Source organism: Schistocerca cancellata, chromosome 1, assembly GCF_023864275.1.
Source record: "Schistocerca cancellata isolate TAMUIC-IGC-003103 chromosome 1, iqSchCanc2.1, whole genome shotgun sequence".
In the NCBI taxonomy this organism is placed as follows: Eukaryota; Metazoa; Arthropoda; class Insecta; order Orthoptera; family Acrididae; genus Schistocerca; species Schistocerca cancellata.
In genome coordinates this window covers 109,181,384-109,202,872 of record NC_064626.1, presented here as the reverse complement: position 1 = coordinate 109,202,872, position 21,489 = coordinate 109,181,384, and positions in this window count along the sequence as shown.

The window sequence follows — 21,489 nt, the reverse complement described above, 5'->3', positions numbered from 1 at the left end:
TGGAAAATCTGAACACGCACAGCCAACAACCTTAGCTCAGATTCCAGATACATCACAAAATTTTAAAAGATTCACCACACTCGTCTAGCCATCAGATAAAACAAAAGGCAGATTCCCACCCAAATTCGCTTCTGCCCATGTGTCACGAAATAGAAAGCACTCGGTTAAAATGTGGCGTACACTGACTTGCATCACGGAGTAAAAAGCCAGATGTAAAGGGAGAGTGCCCAATGCGGAGGCAGGTCAGGGTTACCTTATCTAGCCACAGTGACAGGACAAAGGATCACCACGACCAGACAGTTCGCTTCACTAACCGCAACTTACTAGCAGTCATTGCCCGGCACTCCTCCTATGACTGCAGAGGTCAGTGACCAAACAGCGAAATGACAGTCTGAAAGGGAATGGCTCATTTTGTAAACGGCATATTTCTCGCAGGTCTCATTGGCGGCTTTGTGGGCCTGTTCATTTCCCCAAAGTCTCACGTGCCTTGGCACCTAGCAGAATGATACCTGCAGTTGGTCCTCTATAAGCTGCACCAATTTGTCTGCTGAGACCATATGTCGCAACGATTGTTGGGCACTGAGGGAATTGGAGCAGATGAGAAACTGTTTGCTCTGAAGACCCCTTATGTGCTACAGTGCCTGCAGGATCACACGGAGGTGTGCAGAAAATACAGCATGGGTATGGGGAAGGCGAACCCTGAAGACACGGCCGGGGAACAGCCAAGGAAGTCCCCTCGGTGAGAGCTATCTGTATATACAATTATAAAACCTTAGTGTCTACCTAAAAGTTAAAAATAACCTAGACTGAATCGTAAAATTGGAACTGCAATTTTTCTTAAAATTCGTCGTATCTAAAGTAATTCCGAGCCTGTGCAGGTGCCAAGTCTTGGTGCAAAACGTTAAAACCAGCCACACCCATGTCTGAAAGGCAATCCTTTGCTCGATCCACATGGGGCCTCGTAGCTCGTTGGCGATTACGAGAAAGCCTTTCCATTGGTGGCCGAACAACGATAGGTTACTTGACCTGTATGGCGTGGACGGCGTTTTATGTAACTGTCGCTTAATGAGCAGCCGTCGCCTGATGTGGAGGGTCGACTCAGCAGCCTCAGCGCAGAAGCTCGGTATGGGGCTATTGTGGCTTAGACATTTTAAAATGCTCAGTTACTTGAGGGACCCTCTTTACAGATCGTTAGTGTGTGGCAACCATTCAAGTCAAATATCGGGCCCATAAACTTCAACGCGTACTTAAAATTAAGTACAGTATCCCTCGTCTTCAGCTCAGGAAAGTTTAAAACAGAACTGTTGTTGTTGTTGTTGTTGTTGTGGTCTTCAGTCCTGAGACTGGTTTGATGCAGCTCTCCATGCTACTCTATCCTGTGCAAGCTTCTTCATCTCCCAGTACCTACTGCAACCTACATCCTTCTGAATCTGCTTAGTGTATTCATCTCTTGGTCTCCCCCTACGATTTTTACCCTCCACACTGCCCTCCAATATTAAATTGGTGATCCCTTGATGCCTCAGAACATGTCCTATCAACCGATCCCTTCTTCTGATCAAGTTGTGCCACAAACTTCTCTTCTCCCCAATCCTATTCAATACTTCCTCATTAGTTATGTGCTCTACCCATCTAATCTTCGGCATTCTTCTGTAACACCACATTTCGAAAGCTTCTATTCTCTTCTTGTCCAAACTATTTACCGTCCAGGTTTCACTTCCATACATGGCTACACTCCATACAAATACTTTCAGAAACGACTTCCTGACACTTAAATCTATACTCGATGTTAACAAATTTCTCTTCTTCAGAAACGCTTTCCTTGCCATTGCCAGTCTACATTTTATATCCTCTCTACTTCGACCGTCATCAGTTAGTTTGCTCCCCAAATAGCAAAACTCCTTTACTACTTTAAGTGTCTCATTTCCTAATCTAATACCTTCAACATCACCTGACTTAATTCGACTACATTCCATTATCCTCGTTTTGCTTTTGTTGATGTTCATCTTATATCCTCCCTTCAAGACACCATCCATTCCGTTCAACTGCTCTTCCAAGTCCTTTGCTGTCTCTGACAGAATTACAATGTCATCAGCGAACCTCAATGTTTTTATTTCTTCTCCATGGATTTTAATACCTACTCCGAATTTTTCTTTTGTTTCCTTTACTGCTTGCTCTATATACAGATTGAATAACATCGGGGAGAGGCTACAACCCTGTCTTACTCCCTTCCCAACCACTGCTTCCCTTTCATGTCCCTCGACTCTTATAACTGCCATCTGGTTTCTGTACAAATTGTAAATAGCCTTTCGCTCCCTGTATTTTACCCCTGCCAGCTTTAGAATTTGAAAGAGAGTATTCCAGTCAACATTGTCAAAAGCTTTCTCTAAGTCTACAAATGCTCGAAACGTAGGTTTGCCTTTCCTTAATCTTTCTTCTAAGATAAGTCGTAAGGTCAGTATTGCCTCACGTGTTCCAGTATTTCTACGGAATCCAAACTGATCTTCCCCGAGGTCGGCTTCTACTAGTGTTTCCATTCGTCTGCAAAGTATTCGTATTAGTATTTTGCAGCTGTGGCTTATTAAACTGATTGTTCGGTAATTTTCACATCTGTCAACACCTGCTTTCTTTGGGATTGGAATTATTATATTCTTCTTGAAGTCTGAGGGTATTTCGCCTGTTTCATACATCTTGGTCACCAGATGGTAGAACTAGAACCCTTAAAAAGAACGCACAAAGACTTCTCGTCTGAAAACTTGAAAGCCCTCTTCTCCGCCTGCTCAGCCAAACGTCGGAGAGCTAATTAGAACCGAAGTGCTGTCGTTACGGGGCATGAAGAAAGACAAAACACAGAGAAATCATCCACAAACAAGAAACACTGCACAGGACATTTAACTACTCAAAGTGGCTGGGCCTTGGTTGGAGAAATGGCGTGGTAGAGTAAACGTCGACAAGTATGAAGCCGTTCTCTTCACTAGAAGACCGAAGCAACTGCGCAAACACCGCTACTGCAGACCAGTAACTCTACATGCACGTCCAATACGTTTCCGCGAGAACGTCAAATATCTCGGTGTCTGGCTGGACCGGAAATTACTCTGGGGGGACCACATACAACACATGACCAACCGAGCTAGCGCGAGGCTCAAACAGCTCTACCCTATGCTCAACAGGCGTAGCACACTGAACAGAAGGGTGTCGAGGTCCATGTACATGACACTTATCCGACCCCTGATGACGTACGAAGCTCCTGTCTGGGGATACGCTGCGCCTACACGCCTGCGCCGTCTGCAGCCCATACAAAACAAAGTACTCAAAATCATAAGCAATGCTCCAAGATACACACGCATCGCGGACATTCACCGGGAATACCGACTTGAGACTCTCACGGAGGTAATCCACAAACTCACCACAAGACTATACAGAAACTCCAGACATTCACAGAACCCGTTTATTCTGATTCTGGGGAACTACGACCACAACCATAGATGGAAACATAAAATACCAAAAGACATACTTGTAAGGACATAACATCTATGGCCAAGCATACGCAAACATAACGGCACAGGCGAGCCCCTGTTAATCAGACGCCATTATTGGATATCCAGCTGAAACACACTGCTGAATAACTGGCACCACACAGGGAAGCTGTACCGTACACTGCATGCAAACAAGCTCCACACATCCCCCACACTGTGAGATGATCTATGGCCGATCTCCCACTACTGTATAACGATCTTGATTGTTCCAGGAATATAGCAACTGCAGCCACTGGGACACATCGCCATCGCTTGTCACGGTAATGATGCATGATACCTATACTAACAAATCCAACCTTGCATGAACTATCGCAGCTAGTAAGCCACTACTGCTCTTACTACCCATCCCACTGTCGCAGAGGTTTTTTTCCCACGGCACGAGCCATGGCGCTTTTTTCCCTCTGCTCTTCAACTCGCTACCCTCACTCGCGTTTCGTCCACTATCTGTCACCTGATGGACCGTGTTAATGCGTAGTCTCACCCACACGCACGGACAACATCACAGCCCAGGATCCTGTGATCCACTTACTAGATAACTTAACATGTTTACGGAGGTGACAGTAGAACTTTTGGTTTGGTCACCACGTTGGTGCGGGCGTGGAGGGGCCCCGTCTCTTATTTAGGAAATTTAACTACTGATGTAATGCTATTAACAGCTATGGCAAAAGAAGTTGTAGTGCCGAAAACGCAGACAAAATAACTTTTGAACCATTTAAAATTCTTCATCGCTTAATATGTACTTCTGATTCTGAATCTGTTAGCTCTATTACGGAAACTGTATTTAACACGTAATCGATGTAGTAGTGTATTTATTTCTGGCTGTATATAATTATAAGGGGCGTTCAAAAAGAAACGAGCCGGAGGCGTAATTACAGAAACCAGTATGGAGAGTCTCTGTCGCGTTGCGAACAGAGAGGAAGCAGAACAGCCTGAGTAATGAAAGAGTGCGGAAATGTTATGAAGATGGCATCTGTTCTTTCGGACATGTCAGAAAGAACAGATGCCACTGGTGACCGTGCTGCTCTCTAGAATGAAATTACAATAAAATCAATACCATTAGCTGCTGACGGGCGTTGATATACATCAACGGGGACAGTTGAAAATGTGTGTCCCGACCGGGAATCGAAGCCGGGATCTCCTGCTTACATGGCAGACGCTCTATCCACCTGAATCACCGAGGTCACAGAGGATAGTGCGACTGCAGGGATTTATCGCCGGCACGCTCCCCGTGAGACCCACATTCTCAACTTATAGTCCACACACTACATTCGTCGTCCGCCGCTCGTGGTCTCGCGGTAGCGTTCTCGCTTCCCGAGCACGGGGTCCCGGGTTCGATTCCCGGCGGGGTCAGGGATTTTCACCTGCCTCGAGATGACTGGGTGTTTGTGTTGTCCTCATCATTTCATCATCATCCAGGAAAGTGGCGAAATTGGACTGAGCAAAGATTGGGTAATTGTACGGGCGCTGATAACCACGCAGTTGAGCGCCCCACAAATCGAACATCATCATCAACACTACATTCGTAGTGCCCCTGCCAAAAAAATGGTTCAAATGGCTCTGAGCACCATGGGACTTAACTACTGAGGTCATCAGTCCCCTAGAACTTAGAACTACTTAAACCTAACTAACCTAAGGACATCACACACATCCATGCCCGAGGCAGGATTCGACCCTGCGACCGTAGCGGTCACGCGGTTCCAAACTGAAGCGCTTAGAACCGCACGGCCACACCGGCCGGCTGCCCCTGCCATTGTACCCATTACTCGCGGCAGACAATCCACGGAGTCCCGTAAGAATTCAGGCAAATCGTGTGCATCCGCACTGAAGAAGGTCATCAGCCGGTTAGCATTAAACGATATGAAGATTGTTGTGGACTGGCAAGACAGCCAATCCACTAGGAGGAAGCCGAAAGGCACGCGTTTAAGCTCACGCTGAGTGGCGTGAGGTCTGGAACAGGTCAAGTAATTGAGACTAGCAAATAAAGTACGTATCTGCTGGAATACTTAACTTTAATCCATAAGTGGTGGACATTGCTCTTGATGGTACATGTTTTACAGCATCAATAGTTACTGGTAATGGCGCCTTGCTAGGTCGTAGCAAATGACGTAGCTGAAGGCTATGCTAATTATCGTCTCGGCAAATGAGAGCGTAATTTGGCAGTGAACCATCGCTAGCAAAGTCGGCTGTACAACTGGGACGAGTGCTAGGAAGACTCTCTAGACCTGCCGTGTGGCGGCGCTCGGTGTGCAATCACTGATAGTGGCGACACGCGGGTCCGACGTATACTAACGGACCGCGGCCGATTTAAAGGCCACCACCTAGCAAGTGTGGTGTCTGGCGCTACGGTCGCAGGTTCGAATCCTGCCTCGGGCATGGATGTGTGTGATGTCCTTAGGTTAGTTAGGTTTAAGTAGTTCTAAGTTCTAGGGGACTGATGACCACAGCAGTTAAGTCCCATAGTGCTCAGAGCCATTTTGACATCTGTTCTTCCGGACATGTCCGAAAGAAACTGAAAACGTTTGAATTCGAATGGTGTATCTGTCGGAATCGTTGGGATTTGTTGCAACATTACGTCTCCTCCTGTAAATTTTCCATTTAAAGTTGTACCTTTGATGGTACTGTTCTTCACATTTTTACTGAAAGTCAGCACCGTTGCAAAGTCGCGGTGGAGTTATGTTTCGTTAAAGAATGAATGACATGCCAATTTTCAGTATTAAAAAGTGCGACGGAATTCTTGCCAAACCAAGTGACTTCAGCAGTTTAGTTGGATAATTGACAACTTCGTCTTGACTTGTTACGGTATCGATGGGCTGATACGTTGTCGCCTCGCTTGCTATTTCGTTTTGAATGCTGAAATCGATGGCACTGACAACCTTGGTTCTGGCTGTTACGTGCAATGAGCCACTGGTGATTTTTGTAATATTTGGGAAACTTGTCAGTCGGTTTGTCTGGGTTGCTGTAATTCTCCGTAAATTTGTTGGCAATGTGATAAATTGTGTGGATATATTGATTGCCATTTTCCCCATTCTCACTATGTAGCCACTTTTATGCGAAACGTTCAGCGGAAACACATTATTTGGTTGTGCACGCATACTGATAATCAAAGTCAATTGCTGTTCGTGTTGGCATAACAATGATCGTCTGAGACATGCATTACATTCATCAACGGCTGTTGAACATGGTGTAACTGCTTGAGGTTATCGAAAATCACCAGACAGTAAAATGAATGCGTCACTGACACTTGTCTATCTAGTCTGAAAACTCTGAGTGTACGGTAAAGTGCATTCAACGATTTTTTGTGGGTCATAGCACATTCGATCCGTATAATGAGATGATATGGTTACCTGTGCCAAAATTGTTGTTGATAGCCGGCCAGAGTGGCCGTGCGGTTCTAGGCGCTACAGTCTGGAACCGAGCAACCGCTACGGTCGCAGGTTCGAATGCTGCCCCGGGCGTGGATGTGTGTGATGTCCTTAGGTTAGTTAGGTTTAATTAGTTCGAAGTTCTAGGCGACTGATGACCTCAGAAGTTATGACGCATAGTGGTCAGAGCCATTTGAACCATTTGTTGTACACTCCTGGAAATTGAAATAAGAACACCGTGAATTCATTGTCCCAGGAAGGGGAAACTTTATTGACACATTCCTGGGGTCAGATACATCACATGATCACACTGACAGAACCACAGGCACATAGACACAGGCAACAGAGCATGCACAATGTCGGCACTAGTACAGTGTATATCCACCTTTCGCAGCAATGCAGGCTGTTATTCTCCCATGGAGACGATCGTAGAGATGCTGGATGTAGTCCTGTGGAACGGCTTGCCATGCCGTTTCCACCTGGCGCCTCAGTTGGACCAGCGTTCGTGCTGGACGTGCAGACCGCGTGAGACGACGCTTCATCCAGTCCCAAACATGCTCAATGGGGGACAGATCCGGAGATCTTGCTGGCCAGGGTAGTTGACTTACACCTTCTAGAGCACGTTGGGTGGCACGGGATACATGCGGACGTGCATTGTCCTGTTGGAACAGCAAGTTCCCTTGCCGGTCTAGGAATGGTAGAACGATGGGTTCGATGACGGTTTGGATGTACCGTGCACTATTCAGTGTCCCCTCGACGATCACCAGTGGTGTACGGCCAGTGTAGGAGATCGCTCCCCACACCATGATGCCGGGTGTTGGCCCTGTGTGCCTCGGTCGTATGCAGTGCTGATTGTGGCGCTCACCTGCACGGCGCCAAACACGCATACGACCATCATTGGCACCAAGGCAGAAGCGACTCTCATCGCTGAAGACGACACGTCTCCATTCGTCCCTCCGTTCACGCCTGTCGCGACACCACTGGAGGCGGGCTGCACAATGTTGGGGCGTGAGCGGAAGACGGCCTAACGGTGTGCGGGACCGTAGCCCAGCTTCATGGAGACGATTGCGAATGGTCTTCGCCGATACCCCAGGAGCAACAGTGTCCCTAATTTGCTGGGAAGTGGCGGTGCGGTCCCCTACGGCACTGCGTAGGATCCTACGGTCTTGGCGTGCATCCGTGCGTCGCTGCGGTCCGGTCCCAGGTCGACGGGCACGTGCACCTTCCGCCGACCACTGGCGACGACATCGATGTACTGTGGAGACCTCACGCCCCACGTGTTGAGCAATTCGGCGGTACGTCCACCCGGCCACCCGCATGCACACTATACGCCCTCGCTCAAAGTCCGTCAACTGCACATACGGTTCACGTCCACGCTGTCGCGGCATGCTACCAGTGTTAAAGACTGCGATGGAGCTCCGTATGCCACGGCAAACTGTCTGACACTGACGGCGGCGCTGCACAAATGCTGCGCAGCTAGCGCCATTCGACGGCCAACACCGCGGTTCCTGGTGTGTCCGCTGTGCCGTGCGTGTGATCATTGCTTGTACAGCCCTCTCGCAGTGTCCGGAGCAAGTATGGTGGGTCTGACACACCGGTGTCAATGTGTTCTTTTTTCCATTTCCAGGAGTGTAGGTAGTGCATATTGGTGTCTTAGTTATTTGCATATTCAACAGGAATTTTAGTGCTGAACACCCTGTTTGGCCGTCGTCCAAAGGAGTTGCTGCAATTCAAGATGATCTGTGCGCCAGTGCAAAATTTTTTCGTAATCGTATGGTTACCAGAATAAGTGAAAGAAGACACGTTTTGACTATGTCTCTGGGTACATTCAGGAAGTATGCTGCTTTTACTTCTAATTGCATAGCTAATTGCGCCATAACTATGCCATGTTCTGAGACCAATTAGAGAAGATTTGTTTGAACAAATGAACAGACACCAGAGCGTATTTCTGGTTGCAATTGAAAATTTCTCGTAAGGTATTGTGGGAGCAAACAGTAGAGGTCATCGGTCCCTAAGCTTACGCACTGCTTAATCTAACTGAAACTAACTTCCGCTAAGGATGACACACAGACCCATGCCCGAGGGAGGACTGGAACCTCCGACGGGGGTAGCCGCGCGGACCGTGACAAGACGCCTAAGACCGCGTGGCTACCCCACGCGGCTTTCTGGTTGCAATTAACGATAGGAGAAGTCGTTTTCACATTGATTAGGTGTTGTCGTTTCCAACTGCACTTGCACTTTTTTGTCAAACGTATGTCCTCAGTCGAAATCAGTTCCTCACCATATATGTTTCGTGTAAATTGAAAGTCAGTCACTTGGGGAGCGGTTGGTGATGTGTTTATACATCGTCCAGTCACATTAATGTAAACCACCTGTCAAAAGGCTGAATAGCCACCAATTGTAGCATGATCGTGCAGTAGGAATGTCACTGCGGTTCTGTCAGGTAACGACAGGGATGTGCAGTCATGCCGAGTCCAGTTTCGCGACCAGCTGTGCTTAGTTTCTCGGTCGAGGATCCATGATGTGAACAGCCCAACCGAGATGCTCCCACATATTCTCGATTGGGTTTAAATACGAAGAGCTTAATGGATAGAGGAAATACGGCGAACTCATCCTGGCATTCAAACCCCACCCTAGGTGTACTGTAGGATGGGTCCCACGAATGTTTTATAAATAATTTGCTTTGAAGACTAATTGCACTGCAAAGTACAAAAATCAGTTAATAGCAATCGATATTTGTAACAGGTGGAGAGTTTTTAACAGTAAATTCTGTTGAAGCGTTTCGCGTTGGCCGTATGCGTCAGCGTTGGTAGTAAGATCTAAATCTACATGCAAAGTGACAGGTTTCTAAATTTCAGCAAGTAAGAAGATTTACTCGTAGTATTGAAGTAAGTACGTCCATAATAACAGAATACTTAAGATAAAACTAATTTACCATATGAAGAAATAACAGAATTTGGTAAATCTAGGTGCATGCTAGAACAAATCGCATCTGTGATGCCAGTTTGTGGCAACTGGTTATGGTCAAGAGCTGGAACATTGCTTATTAAGTGGTCAGATCCGGGTTCGAACCCGGGGCTGACCACACGCTGTGCTACGCCGTTAAATGCGAATGCGGTGATTACGGAGAGTAATAGGGCGGCTCCGGCGGCACGCATGTGGAGCGGCGGCCGACCCCAGCCGGGTCTCGAACCGCGGCGTGTAACCCGAGGTGCGGCGCCCACGCCCCTCGTTACCGCGGGTCACGAAGCGTGCTAATGCATTACCCCGCCCATCTGCGCTTATTGCCTCTCCCTGCGTGAGTTATGGCCGCTGCGCCGCAGCCGTCGCCCCGCACCTTACTGCAGTAGCCGAAACAGCTCGGAATGCGTCTGGGCCGGTCGATTCCCGCTAACGAGGCCCGATTCCGATACATCCGTGATGTAATGTATCGTAAGTATTCATAGTGCTTCACAACAAAACACTGACATCGGAACCCGCAGGGTAGCTACTCACAAGAAATATAGCCGAGCTAGAAATATTTGGACAAAACAACAGTCGTTACTGGATCTGGGTGTACTTATAGAGAGGGATAGTAAATTTTTTTTTACTTAATCTTCCATTTCGGTGCTGTTATTGACCAAACTCAGCACTATTTTTTGCAAAATTTGGTGTTTTTTTGCCAAATTAAGTGTTTTTTTGCCGGATCTGGTGTTATCTTTTCTTGCCAGATTCAATGTTACCTGCTTTTTACCAGATTCGGTCTTTTCCTAAATTCAGTGTTGCCTTTTTTTGCCAGTTCAGTGTCGCCATTTTTACCAATTTCGTCCAATTTGTTGTTTATTGCCAAATCCTTTTTTGGCCAATGTCTGTGTTCGTTGCCAATTTCGGTGTTTTTGGCCAATTTCGCTCTTTTTCACGAACTAGGCGCTACTTTTGCCAACTTAGCTATTTTGTCAATTTCGTACTTTTCCCTTTTTGGTATTTTTTGCCAAATTTGATACTTTTTTGCCGAATCCGAAGTTATGTTCCAAATTCGGAGCTGTTTTTTTTTAACAAAGGAGGTGGTTTTGCCATGTTCGATGTTTTTGCTAAATTCGATGTAATTCGCCAAATTAGGCGATTTAGGATCTAAATGAGAGGAATTATTTCAGTAAAAATGCGATGTAAGATTATTTAAATAAAATGTGTGTCGCATTAACTAATGAACTATATAACAAATTACAATTGTTCTTAGAAAAAAATAAATTGAACAATAAATTTTGATAGCATGTTCCAAGAGTTTGGCTGGAAAAAATTATGTTGTGTATAACGGGTCCTAAATTCTGGAGCTTTAGTTATAGACATCCTGTACATGCAGAAAGAAGAAGGTAGGCCATTTGTACGGCTAGAGCTAACCAGTATATAATTTGTCATATGCCTTGTCTTATTCCATGTCGTTGTAATTATCATAATTTACTTCGAAGTAGTGTACAGACTGTCCGTATACGCTCTAATCATTGATTTGTTTGTCAACATATTCCGTAGGTAATTTTTCGGCCAGAATTTACTACAGGAAAAGAAATAATGCCTACTGAATCGCTTTCGTGAGAATACATCGATAATATATTTTACGATATAATCTGATTAAACAACAAACAACTTTGAGTTATCGTGCTAAAGGGTATAAATTAAGTTGTATAATATGAGAATAGAAAAGCAACTGGAATCACTCAACAGAGGAAAGTCCACTGGGCCTGACGGGATACCAATTCGATTCTACACAGAGTACGCGAAAGAACTTGCCCCCCTTCGAACAGCCGTGTACCGCAAGTCTCTAGAGGAACGTAAGGTTCCAAATGATTGGAAAACAGCACAGGTAGTCCCAGTCTTCAAGAAGGGTCGTCGAGCAGATGCGCAAAACTATAGGCCTATATCTCTGACGTCGATCTGTTGTAGAATTTTAGAACATGTTTTTTGCTCGAGTATCATGTGGTTTTCGGAAACCCAGAATCTACTCTGTAGGAATCAACATGGATTCCGGAAACAGCGATCCTGTGAGACCCAACTCGCTTTATTTGTTCATGAGACCCAGAAAATATTAGATACAGGCTCCCAGGTAGATGCTATTTTCCTTGACTTCCGGAAGGTGTTCGATACAGTTCCGCACTGTCGCCTGATAAACAAAGTAAGAGCCTACGGAATATCAGACCAGCTGTGTGGCTGGATTGAAGAGTTTTTAGCAAACAGAACACAGCATGTTGTTATCAATGGAGAGACGTCTACAGCCGTTAAAGTAACTTCTGGCGTGCCACAGGGGAGTGTTATGGGACCATTGCTTTTCACAATATATATAAATGACCTAGTAGATAATGTCGGAAGTTCCATGCGGCTTTTCGCGGATGATGCTGTAATATACAGAGAAGTTGCAGCATTAGAAAATTGTAGCGAAATGCAGGAAGATCTGCAGCGGATAGGCACTTGGTGCAGGGAGTGGCAACTGACCCTTAACATAGACAAATGTAATGTATTGCGAATACAAAGAAAGAAGGATCCTTTATTGTATGATTATACACTCCCGGAAATTGAAATAAGAACACCGTGAATTCATTGTCCCAGGAAGGGGAAACTTTATTGACACATTCCTGGGGTCAGATACATCACATGATCACACTGACAGAACCACAGGCACATAGACACAGGCAACAGAGCATGCACAATGTCGGCACTAGTACAGTGTATATCCACCTTTCGCAGCAATGCAGGCTGCTATTCTCCCATGGAGACGATCGTAGAGATGCTGGATGTAGTCCTGTGGAACGGCTTGCCATGCCATTTCCACCTGGCGCCTCAGTTGGACCAGCGTTCGTGCTGGACGTGCAGACCGCGTGAGACGACGCTTCATCCAGTCCCAAACATGCTCAATGGGGGACAGATCCGGAGATCTTGCTGGCCAGGGTAGTTGACTTACACCTTCTAGAGCACGTTGGGTGGCACGGGATACATGCGGACGTGCATTGTCCTGTTGGAACAGCAAGTTCCCTTGCCGGTCTAGGAATGGTAGAACGATGGGTTCGATGACGGTTTGGATGTACCGTGCACTATTCAGTGTCCCGTCGATGATCACCAGTGGTGTACGGCCAGTGTAGGAGATCGCTCCCCACACCATGATGCCGGGTGTTGGCCCTGTGTGCCTCGGTCGTATGCAGTCCTGATTGTGGCGCTCACCTGCACGGCGCCAAACACGCATACGACCATCATTGGCACCAAGGCAGAAGCGACTCTCATCGCTGAAGACGACACGTCTCCATTCGTCCCTCCATTCACGCCTGTCGCGACACCACTGGAGGCGGGCTGCACGATGTTGGGGCGTGAGCGGAAGACGGCCTAACGGTGTGCGGGACCGTAGCCCAGCTTCATGGAGACGGTTGCGAATGGTCCTCGCCGATACCCCAGGAGCAACAGTGTCCCTAATTTGCTGGGAAGTGGCGGTGCGGTCCCCTACGGCACTGCGTAGGATCCTACGGTCTTGGCGTGCATCCGTGCGTCGCTGCGGTCCGGTCCCAGGTCGACGGGCACGTGCACCTTCCGCCGACCACTGGCGACAACATCGATGTACTGTGGAGACATCACGCCCTAAGTGTTGAGCAATTCGGCGGTACGTCCACCCGGCCTCCCGCATGCCCACTATACGCCCTCGCTCAAAGTCCGTCAACTGCACATACGGTTCACGTCCACGCTGTCGCGGCATGCTACCAGTGTTAAAGACTGCGATGGAGCTCCGTATGCCACGGCAAACTGGCTGACACTGACGGCGGCGGTGCACAAATGCTGCGCAGCTAGCGCCATTCGACGGCCAACACCGCGGTTCCTGGTGTGTCCGCTGTGCCGTGCGTGTGATCATTGCTTGTACAGCCCTCTCGCAGTGTCCGGAGCAAGTATGGTGGGTCTGACACACCGGTGTCAATGTGTTCTTTTTTCCATTTCCAGTAGTGTATGATAGCAGAACAAACACTGGTAGCAGTTACTTCTGTAAAATATCTGGTAGTATGCGTGCCGAACGATTTGAAGTGGAATGATCATATAAAATTAATTGTTGGTAAGGCGGGTACCAGGTTGAGATTCATTGGGGGAGTCCTTAGAAAATGTAGTCCATCAACAAAAGAGGTAGCTTAAAAAACACTCGTTCGACCTATACTTGAGTATTGCGCATCACTGTGGGATCCGTACCAGATCGGGTTGACGGAGGAGATAGAGAAGATCCAAAGAAGAGCGGCGCGTTTCGTCACAGGGTTATTTGGTAACCGTGATAGCGTTACGAAGATGTTTAACAAACTCAAGTGGCAGACTCTGCAAGAGAGGCGCTCTGCATCGCGGTGTAGCTTGCTCGCCAGGTTTCGAGAGGGTGCGTTTCTGGATGAGGTATCGAATATATTGCTTCCCCCTACTTATACCTCCAGAGCAGATCACGAATGTAAAATTAGAGAGATTAAAGCACGCACGGAGGCTTTCAGACAGTCGTTCTTCCCGCGAACCATACGCGACTGGAACAGGAAAGGGAGGTAATGACAGTGGCACGTAAAGTGCCCTCCGCCACACACCGTTGGGTGGCTTGCGGAGTATAAATGTAGATGTAGATGTAGATGTAGAGAAAAAGTACCACCATAGCTGCATCTTGAGGACGTCCTTATCCCCTCACATCACTAGTTTCAGCGGCTCATTACAGTGGCCCAGCGGTTCTAGGGGCTTCTGTCCGGAACCGCGCTGCTGCTACGGTCGCAGGTTCGAATCTTGCCTCGGGCATGGATGTGTGTGATGTCCTAACGTTAGTTCGGTTTAACTGGTTGTATGTCTACTGGACTGATGACCTCAGATGTTAAGTCCCATAGTGCTCAGAGCCATTTCAGCCATTTTTGAGCTCATTACCGCCATCCTCTGGTCCCACCAACCTTGGCGCATTTACTCCATACATAGAGACAACACGATGTCGACTATAGACTCCTGATGAAAGCTAATCCATATGTGCTAGTGACAAGGATCCTACGGTGAATAAAGACATTCTCAAGATACAGATGTCGTGGCACTTTTTCTCGTGTATGTCATCAGCTGAAGTCCCTTGTCCATGCAACAAGACGGACATCTATAACGTTGTGCAATATTTGTAGTGACAGTATTTCGGAAAAAAGAGCGTAAATTCACAAATACTCCTGTAATGAAACAAGATTTTCTACGTAAATACGCATATTAAACTCTCAGAACTAATAAACAATAACAGTGACTGCATACAATTCGTTTTGTCAATTGAATTTGTAACAGGTTCCTTTAGCAATCATCTTTCATCGATGTCATAAAACTACAACAAAAAGGAGTTAACGAAACATAAATACACTGCGACCAGAGACTTAGGACGTATTTCTTTACTTGTACGAACTAGTTTTCGAGCCTTTTCACTCTCGTGGGATGAGTCGTTACTTAGTGACTCAATAAATAAACAAGTTAGTTCCTGGTAACACCTTGCTGTATAACTTACACACAAAATCATCTTTCATCGATGTCATAAAACTACAACAAATAGGAGTTAACGAAACATAAATACAGATAACTGCAACCAGAGACTTAGGACGTATTTCTTTACTTGTACGAACTAGTTTTCGAGCCTTTTCACTCTCGTGGGATGAGTCGTTACTTAGTGACTCAATAAATAAACAAGTTAGTTCCTGGTAACACCTTGCTGTATAACTTACACACAGAAGCTTCACATCCTCTTGTCATCGTGAAGAAACACCCAGTACCCAGTATGATGCTAAAAACATGAATATGTCATGTTCTCCTTATCTCATCTGAATAAGGGTATGAAAAGTCTCGAAAACTACTACATGGAAATAAAGAAATATTTCGTAACTGACTGGTAGGGTTTGTATTTATATTTTATTTCAAATATAGTCGCAGAGTTCTACGGCGTCAACAATAGATAAGCTTAAAAAGTTCTTATTCCAGACTCTTTAAGACTCCCGAAAACGTTTGCCATACGTGACAGACATTTTGATACGAAAACGCAAATATCATTTCTTCCTCCTAACGTGAAGCTTTAGCACGCATTACTAAAGGTAATCGTCGGTATACTCCGTCCACTCAGAACTAATGTTTTCTAGTAAAGGAAATGTTCTAATATCGACATGTCGACGGATCAGCAGTTGGAACAAGAATTTTCACTATCAGAACCGAGATAATATCCTTGAGTGAGAGTGAATACCAACTTACATTATTGAGATAAGATCGCCGTTCTCTCCTTTCGTTATTAACTGTGTAGCACAAAACGACAGTTTCAACTTAAGACAATTCTCGTGTGGCGCCATTATCTGCGGCGAAATGCTGTCATCAGAACGTTGAATGAATATTGAATATGACTTCTAGAAGCTTGCAACTTACTATAATGACTGGCTATTAGTCGTAAACGTAAATAAGTACGGCACTTCATTAAACTAAGAACCCAGTAGCCGCTGATTACCGTATTAATGAGATGCCACGGTGCCACTTGTACCAGCCACGTTATTAAAGCACGCACAAATAAAAATGGTATTACGCAAAACAAAAAGTAAGAGAAGCGGAGATAACGCCGCCTTGCTCACACGCTGGGCTTCCACATAAATTGCTTCTCCGGAGACATGCGTGTCGCCGTTGCGCTACTTCACTTATCCATCAGAACGTTACGACCACCCACACGTCGCCAGCTTCCTCACCTGAGAATTCTACACGTCGTGAATGCTTTGCGGCACTCGTGGCATTAACTGCTGAAGAGCCGAGCTCGCAGTTCGGATAGATTCGGCAGAAGAAGGAGGGTGAAAGGGTTTATATGGTGTACAGTTCAAATATTTTCGGTAACAAAGATATCGGTTGTAGGTTACATACACGTGAGTAAAATCGCTGTAGAAAGATTACAACATTCTGGCTTCGTTTTTTCTTTTTTTTTCAAAGTGCCTTTATCAAGTGTTTTAAGTGTTATAAATCGCCTAAGATGGCATCATACTGTTGTATTAAAATACACTATTAGACATGTTGTCTATAACACTTAAGACACTTGACAATGGCACTTTCAAGCCGGAATTATGATTGTATAACTGTAAATGAAACAATGTAAATAAACAACAGTCTAATTGCGGTACTGACTTTAAATAAATACACTACTAGCCATTAAAATTATTACACCAAGGGGAAATGCAGATAATAAACGGGTATTCATTGGACAAATATATTATACTAGAACTAACATGTGATTACATTTTCACGGAATTTGTGTGCATAGATCCTGACAAATCAGTACCCAGAACAACCATTTCTGGCCGTAATAACGGCCTTGATACGCCTGGGCATTGAGTCAAACAGAGCTTGGATACCGTGTACAGGTACAGCTGCCCATGCAGCTTCATCACGATACCACAGTTTATCATAAGTAGTGACTGGCGTATTGTGACGAGCCAGTTGTTCGGCCATCATTGATCGGACGTTTTCAATTGGTGAGAGATCTGGAGAATGTGCTGGCCAGGGCAGCAGTCGATCATTTTCTGTATTCAGAAAGGCCCGTACAGGACCTGCAACGTGTGGTCGTGCGTAATTCTGCTGAAATGCAGGAATCGAATGAAGGGTAGAGCCATCGGTCGTAACACAATGCGAACAACAGGTGACCGAGACGTGTAACCAATGCCACCCATACCATCACGCCGGGTGATACGCCAGTATGGCGATGACGAATACACGCTTCCAATGTGCGTTCACGGCGATGTCGCCAAACACGGATGCGACTATCATGATGCTGTAAACAGAACCTGGATTCATCCGAAAAAATGACGTTCTGCCATTCATGCACCCAGGTTCGTCGTTGACTACACCGTCGCAGGCGCTCCTGTCTGTGATGCAGCGTCAAGGGTAACCGCAGCCACGGTCTCCAAGCTGATAGTCGATGCTGCTGCAAACGTCGTCGAATTGTACGTGCAGATGGTTGTTGTCTTGCAAACGTCCCCATCTGTTGACTCAGGGATCGAGACGTAGCTGCACGATTCGTTACAGCCATGCGGATTAGATGCCTGTCATCTCGACTGCTAGTGATACGAGGCCGTTGGGATCCAGCACGGCGTTCCGTATTACCCTCCTGAACCCACCGATTCTATATTCTGCTAACAGTCATTGGATCTCGAGCAACTCGAGCTGCAATGTCGCGAAACGATAAACCGCAATCGCGATAGCCTACAATCCGACCATTAACAAAGTCGGAAACGTGATTGTACGCGTTTCTCCTCCTTACACGAGGCATCACAACAACGTTTCACCAGGCAACGCCGGTCAACTGTTGCTTGTGTATGAGAAATCGGTTGGAAACTTTCCTCCTGTCAGCACGTTGTAGGTGTCGCCACCGGCTCCAACCTTGTGTGAACGCTCTGAAAAGCTAATCCTTTGCATATCACAGCATCTTCTTCCTGCCCATTAAATGTCGCGTCTGTAGCACGTCATCTTTGTGGTGCAGCAATTTTAATGGCCAGTAGTGTATTTTATGACTGTGGCCCCGCATTATGAAAAAATTATTCTGGCTTCAGTAACATTCATATTGTGGCCGTAGTCAACAACGATATTAACAGACTCTGGAATGTTCAAATAACTTACGGGGAAGCAGCCGGACGACAAACGCCGATATTTCGACAGGAATACATCCTGCTATTTTCAAGGCATAACTGCAGCAACGAAATTAAAAACTTCGGATTTCAGAGAAACGCACACAGTAAACTCTGGCGCTATCACAAACCAAAGATTACCGACGTCAGAAGTTATGGATAGTGAAATTAACGCTTGTGCTGCTTATGATCAGTAAAACGGTCCTTCAGAGTCCTGATAGTCTGACCAGTATACACTCCTGGAAATTGAAATAAGAACACCGTGAATTCATTGTCCCAGGAAGGGGAAACTTTATTGACACATTCCTGGGGTCAGATACATCACATGATCACACTGACAGAACCACAGGCACATAGACACAGGCAACAGAGCATGCACAATGTCGGCACTAGTACAGTGTATATCCACCTTTCGCAGCAATGCAGGCTGCTATTCTCCCATGGAGACGATCGTAGAGATGCTGGATGTAGTCCTGTGAAACGGCTTGCCATGCCATTTCCACCTGGCGCCTCAGTTGGACCAGCGTTCGTGCTGGACGTGCAGACCGCGTGAGACGACGCTTCATCCAGTCCCAAACATGCTCAATGGGGGACAGATCCGGAGATCTTGCTGGCCAGGGTAGTTGACTTACACCTTCTAGAGCATGCTGGGTGGCACGGGATACATGCGGACGTACATTGTCCTGTTGGAACAGCAAGGTCCCTTGCCGGTCTAGGAATGGTAGAACGATGGGTTCGATGACGGTTTGGATGTACCGTGCACTATTCAGTGTCCCCTCGACGATCACCAGTGGTGTACGGCCAGTGTAGGAGATCGCTCCCCACACCATGATGCCGGGTGTTGGCCCTGTGTGCCTCGGTCGTATGCAGTCCTGATTGTGGCGCTCACCTGCACGGCGCCAAACACGCATACGACCATCATTGGCACCAAGGCAGAAGCGACTCTCATCGCTGAAGACGACACGTCTCCATTCGTCCCTCCATTCACGCCTGTCGCGACACCACTGGAGGCGGGCTGCACGATGTTGGGGCGTGAGCGGAAGACGGCCTAACGGTGTGCGGGACCGTAGCCCAGCTTCATGGAGACGGTTGCGAATGGTCCTCGCCGATACCCCAGGAGCAACAGTGTCCCTAATTTGCTGGGAAGTGGCGGTGCGCTCCCCTACGGCACTGCGTAGGATCCTACGGTCTTGGCGTGCATCCGTGCGTCGCTGCGGTCCGGTCCCAGGTCGACGGGCACGTGCACCTTCCGCCGACCACTGGCGACAACATCGATGTACTGTGGAGACATCACGCCCTAAGTGTTGAGCAATTCGGCGGTACGTCCACCCGGCCTCCCGCATGCCCACTATACGCCCTCGCTCAAAGTCCGTCAACTGCACATACGGTTCACGTCCACGCTGTCGCGGCATGCTACCAGTGTTAAAGACTGCGATGGAGCTCCGTATGCCACGGCAAACTGGCTGACACTGACGGCGGCGGTGCACAAATGCTGCGCAGCTAGCGCCATTCGACGGCCAACACCGCGGTTCCTGGTGTGTCCGCTGTGCCGTTCGTGTGATCATTGCTTGTACAGCCCTCTCGCAGTGTCCGGAGCAAGTATGGTGGGTCTGACACACCGGTGTCAATGTGTTCTTTTTTCCATTTCCAGGAGTGTATGACATGGCTCAACTGCAAGGAATACGGCAGACACCCGGCTTACGAAAACCAAGATCATTCTCTGCGGAATCTAGACAATATGCCCTAGATAATTATCTTCCAAGTAAGGTTTTAAGGGATGGGAAACATCAAACACGGTTTAATAGCCGTGTTAGAAAACCGCTATGTAAACAAACAGTGAGTCATCTCAGATTCACGAGAAGTAAAACCATAGCTGACAAACTGAAGCTGAATGTAGCGAAAATGAGCGTAAGGAGAGCAATGAGATAAGCGTTCAGTGATTTTGAAAATAAGACGTTGTCAGCCGACCTGAGTAAATACCCTAAGGGATTTTGGTCGTATGTAAAATCAGCGACCACACCGGCACCGACACGGAAGGTAACGAAGAGAAGGCCGAAGTACTGAATTCGATCTTCCGAAGTTGTTTCACAGCGGAAGATTATAACACTGTCCCTCCTTTCAGTCGTCATGCGAACGTCGAAATGGCAATTGAGATAACCGAGCGCGGAACTGAAAAGCAGCTACAATCGCGTTAAGACCAGATGAGATAGCTATAAGATTCTATAAAGAATATGTGAAAGAATTTGCTCCACTTCTAGCAGTAATTTACCGCAAATCGCTTGAGCAACGAAAGGTGCCTAACGAATCGAAAAAAGCGCAAGTCATTCCTGTTTTTAAGAAAGGCCGTAAGACAGATCCATGCTATTACAAACTTATATCGTTGACGAAAATCTGTTGAAGAATTATGGAACATGTTTTATGCTAAAGAATTATGACGTTTCCAGAATGAGATTTTCACTCTGTAGCGGAGTGTGTGGTGATATGAAACTTCCTGGCAGATTAAAACTGTGTGCCCGACCGAGACTCGAACTCGGGACCTTTGCCTTTCGCGGGCAAGTGCTTTACCAACTGAGCTACCGAAGCACGACTCACGCCCGGTACTCACAGCTTTACTTCTAGCAGTACCTCGTCTCCAACCTTCCAAACTTTACAGAAGCTCTCCTGCGTACCTTGCAGAACTAGCACTCCTGAGAGAAAGGATATTGCGGAGACATGGCTTAGCCACAGCCTGGGGGATGTTTCCAGAATGAGATTTTCACTCTGCAGCGGAGTGTGCGCTGATATGTTTGGAAGGTAGGAAACGAGGTACTGGCAGAAATAAAGCTGTGAGTACCGTGCGTGAGTCGTGCTTCGGTAGCTCAGTTGGTAGAGCACTTGCCCGCGAAAGGCAAAGGTTCCGAGTTCGAGTCTCGGTCGGGCACACAGTTTTAATCTGCCAGGAAGTTTCAATTATGACGTTCTTTGAAAATGAAC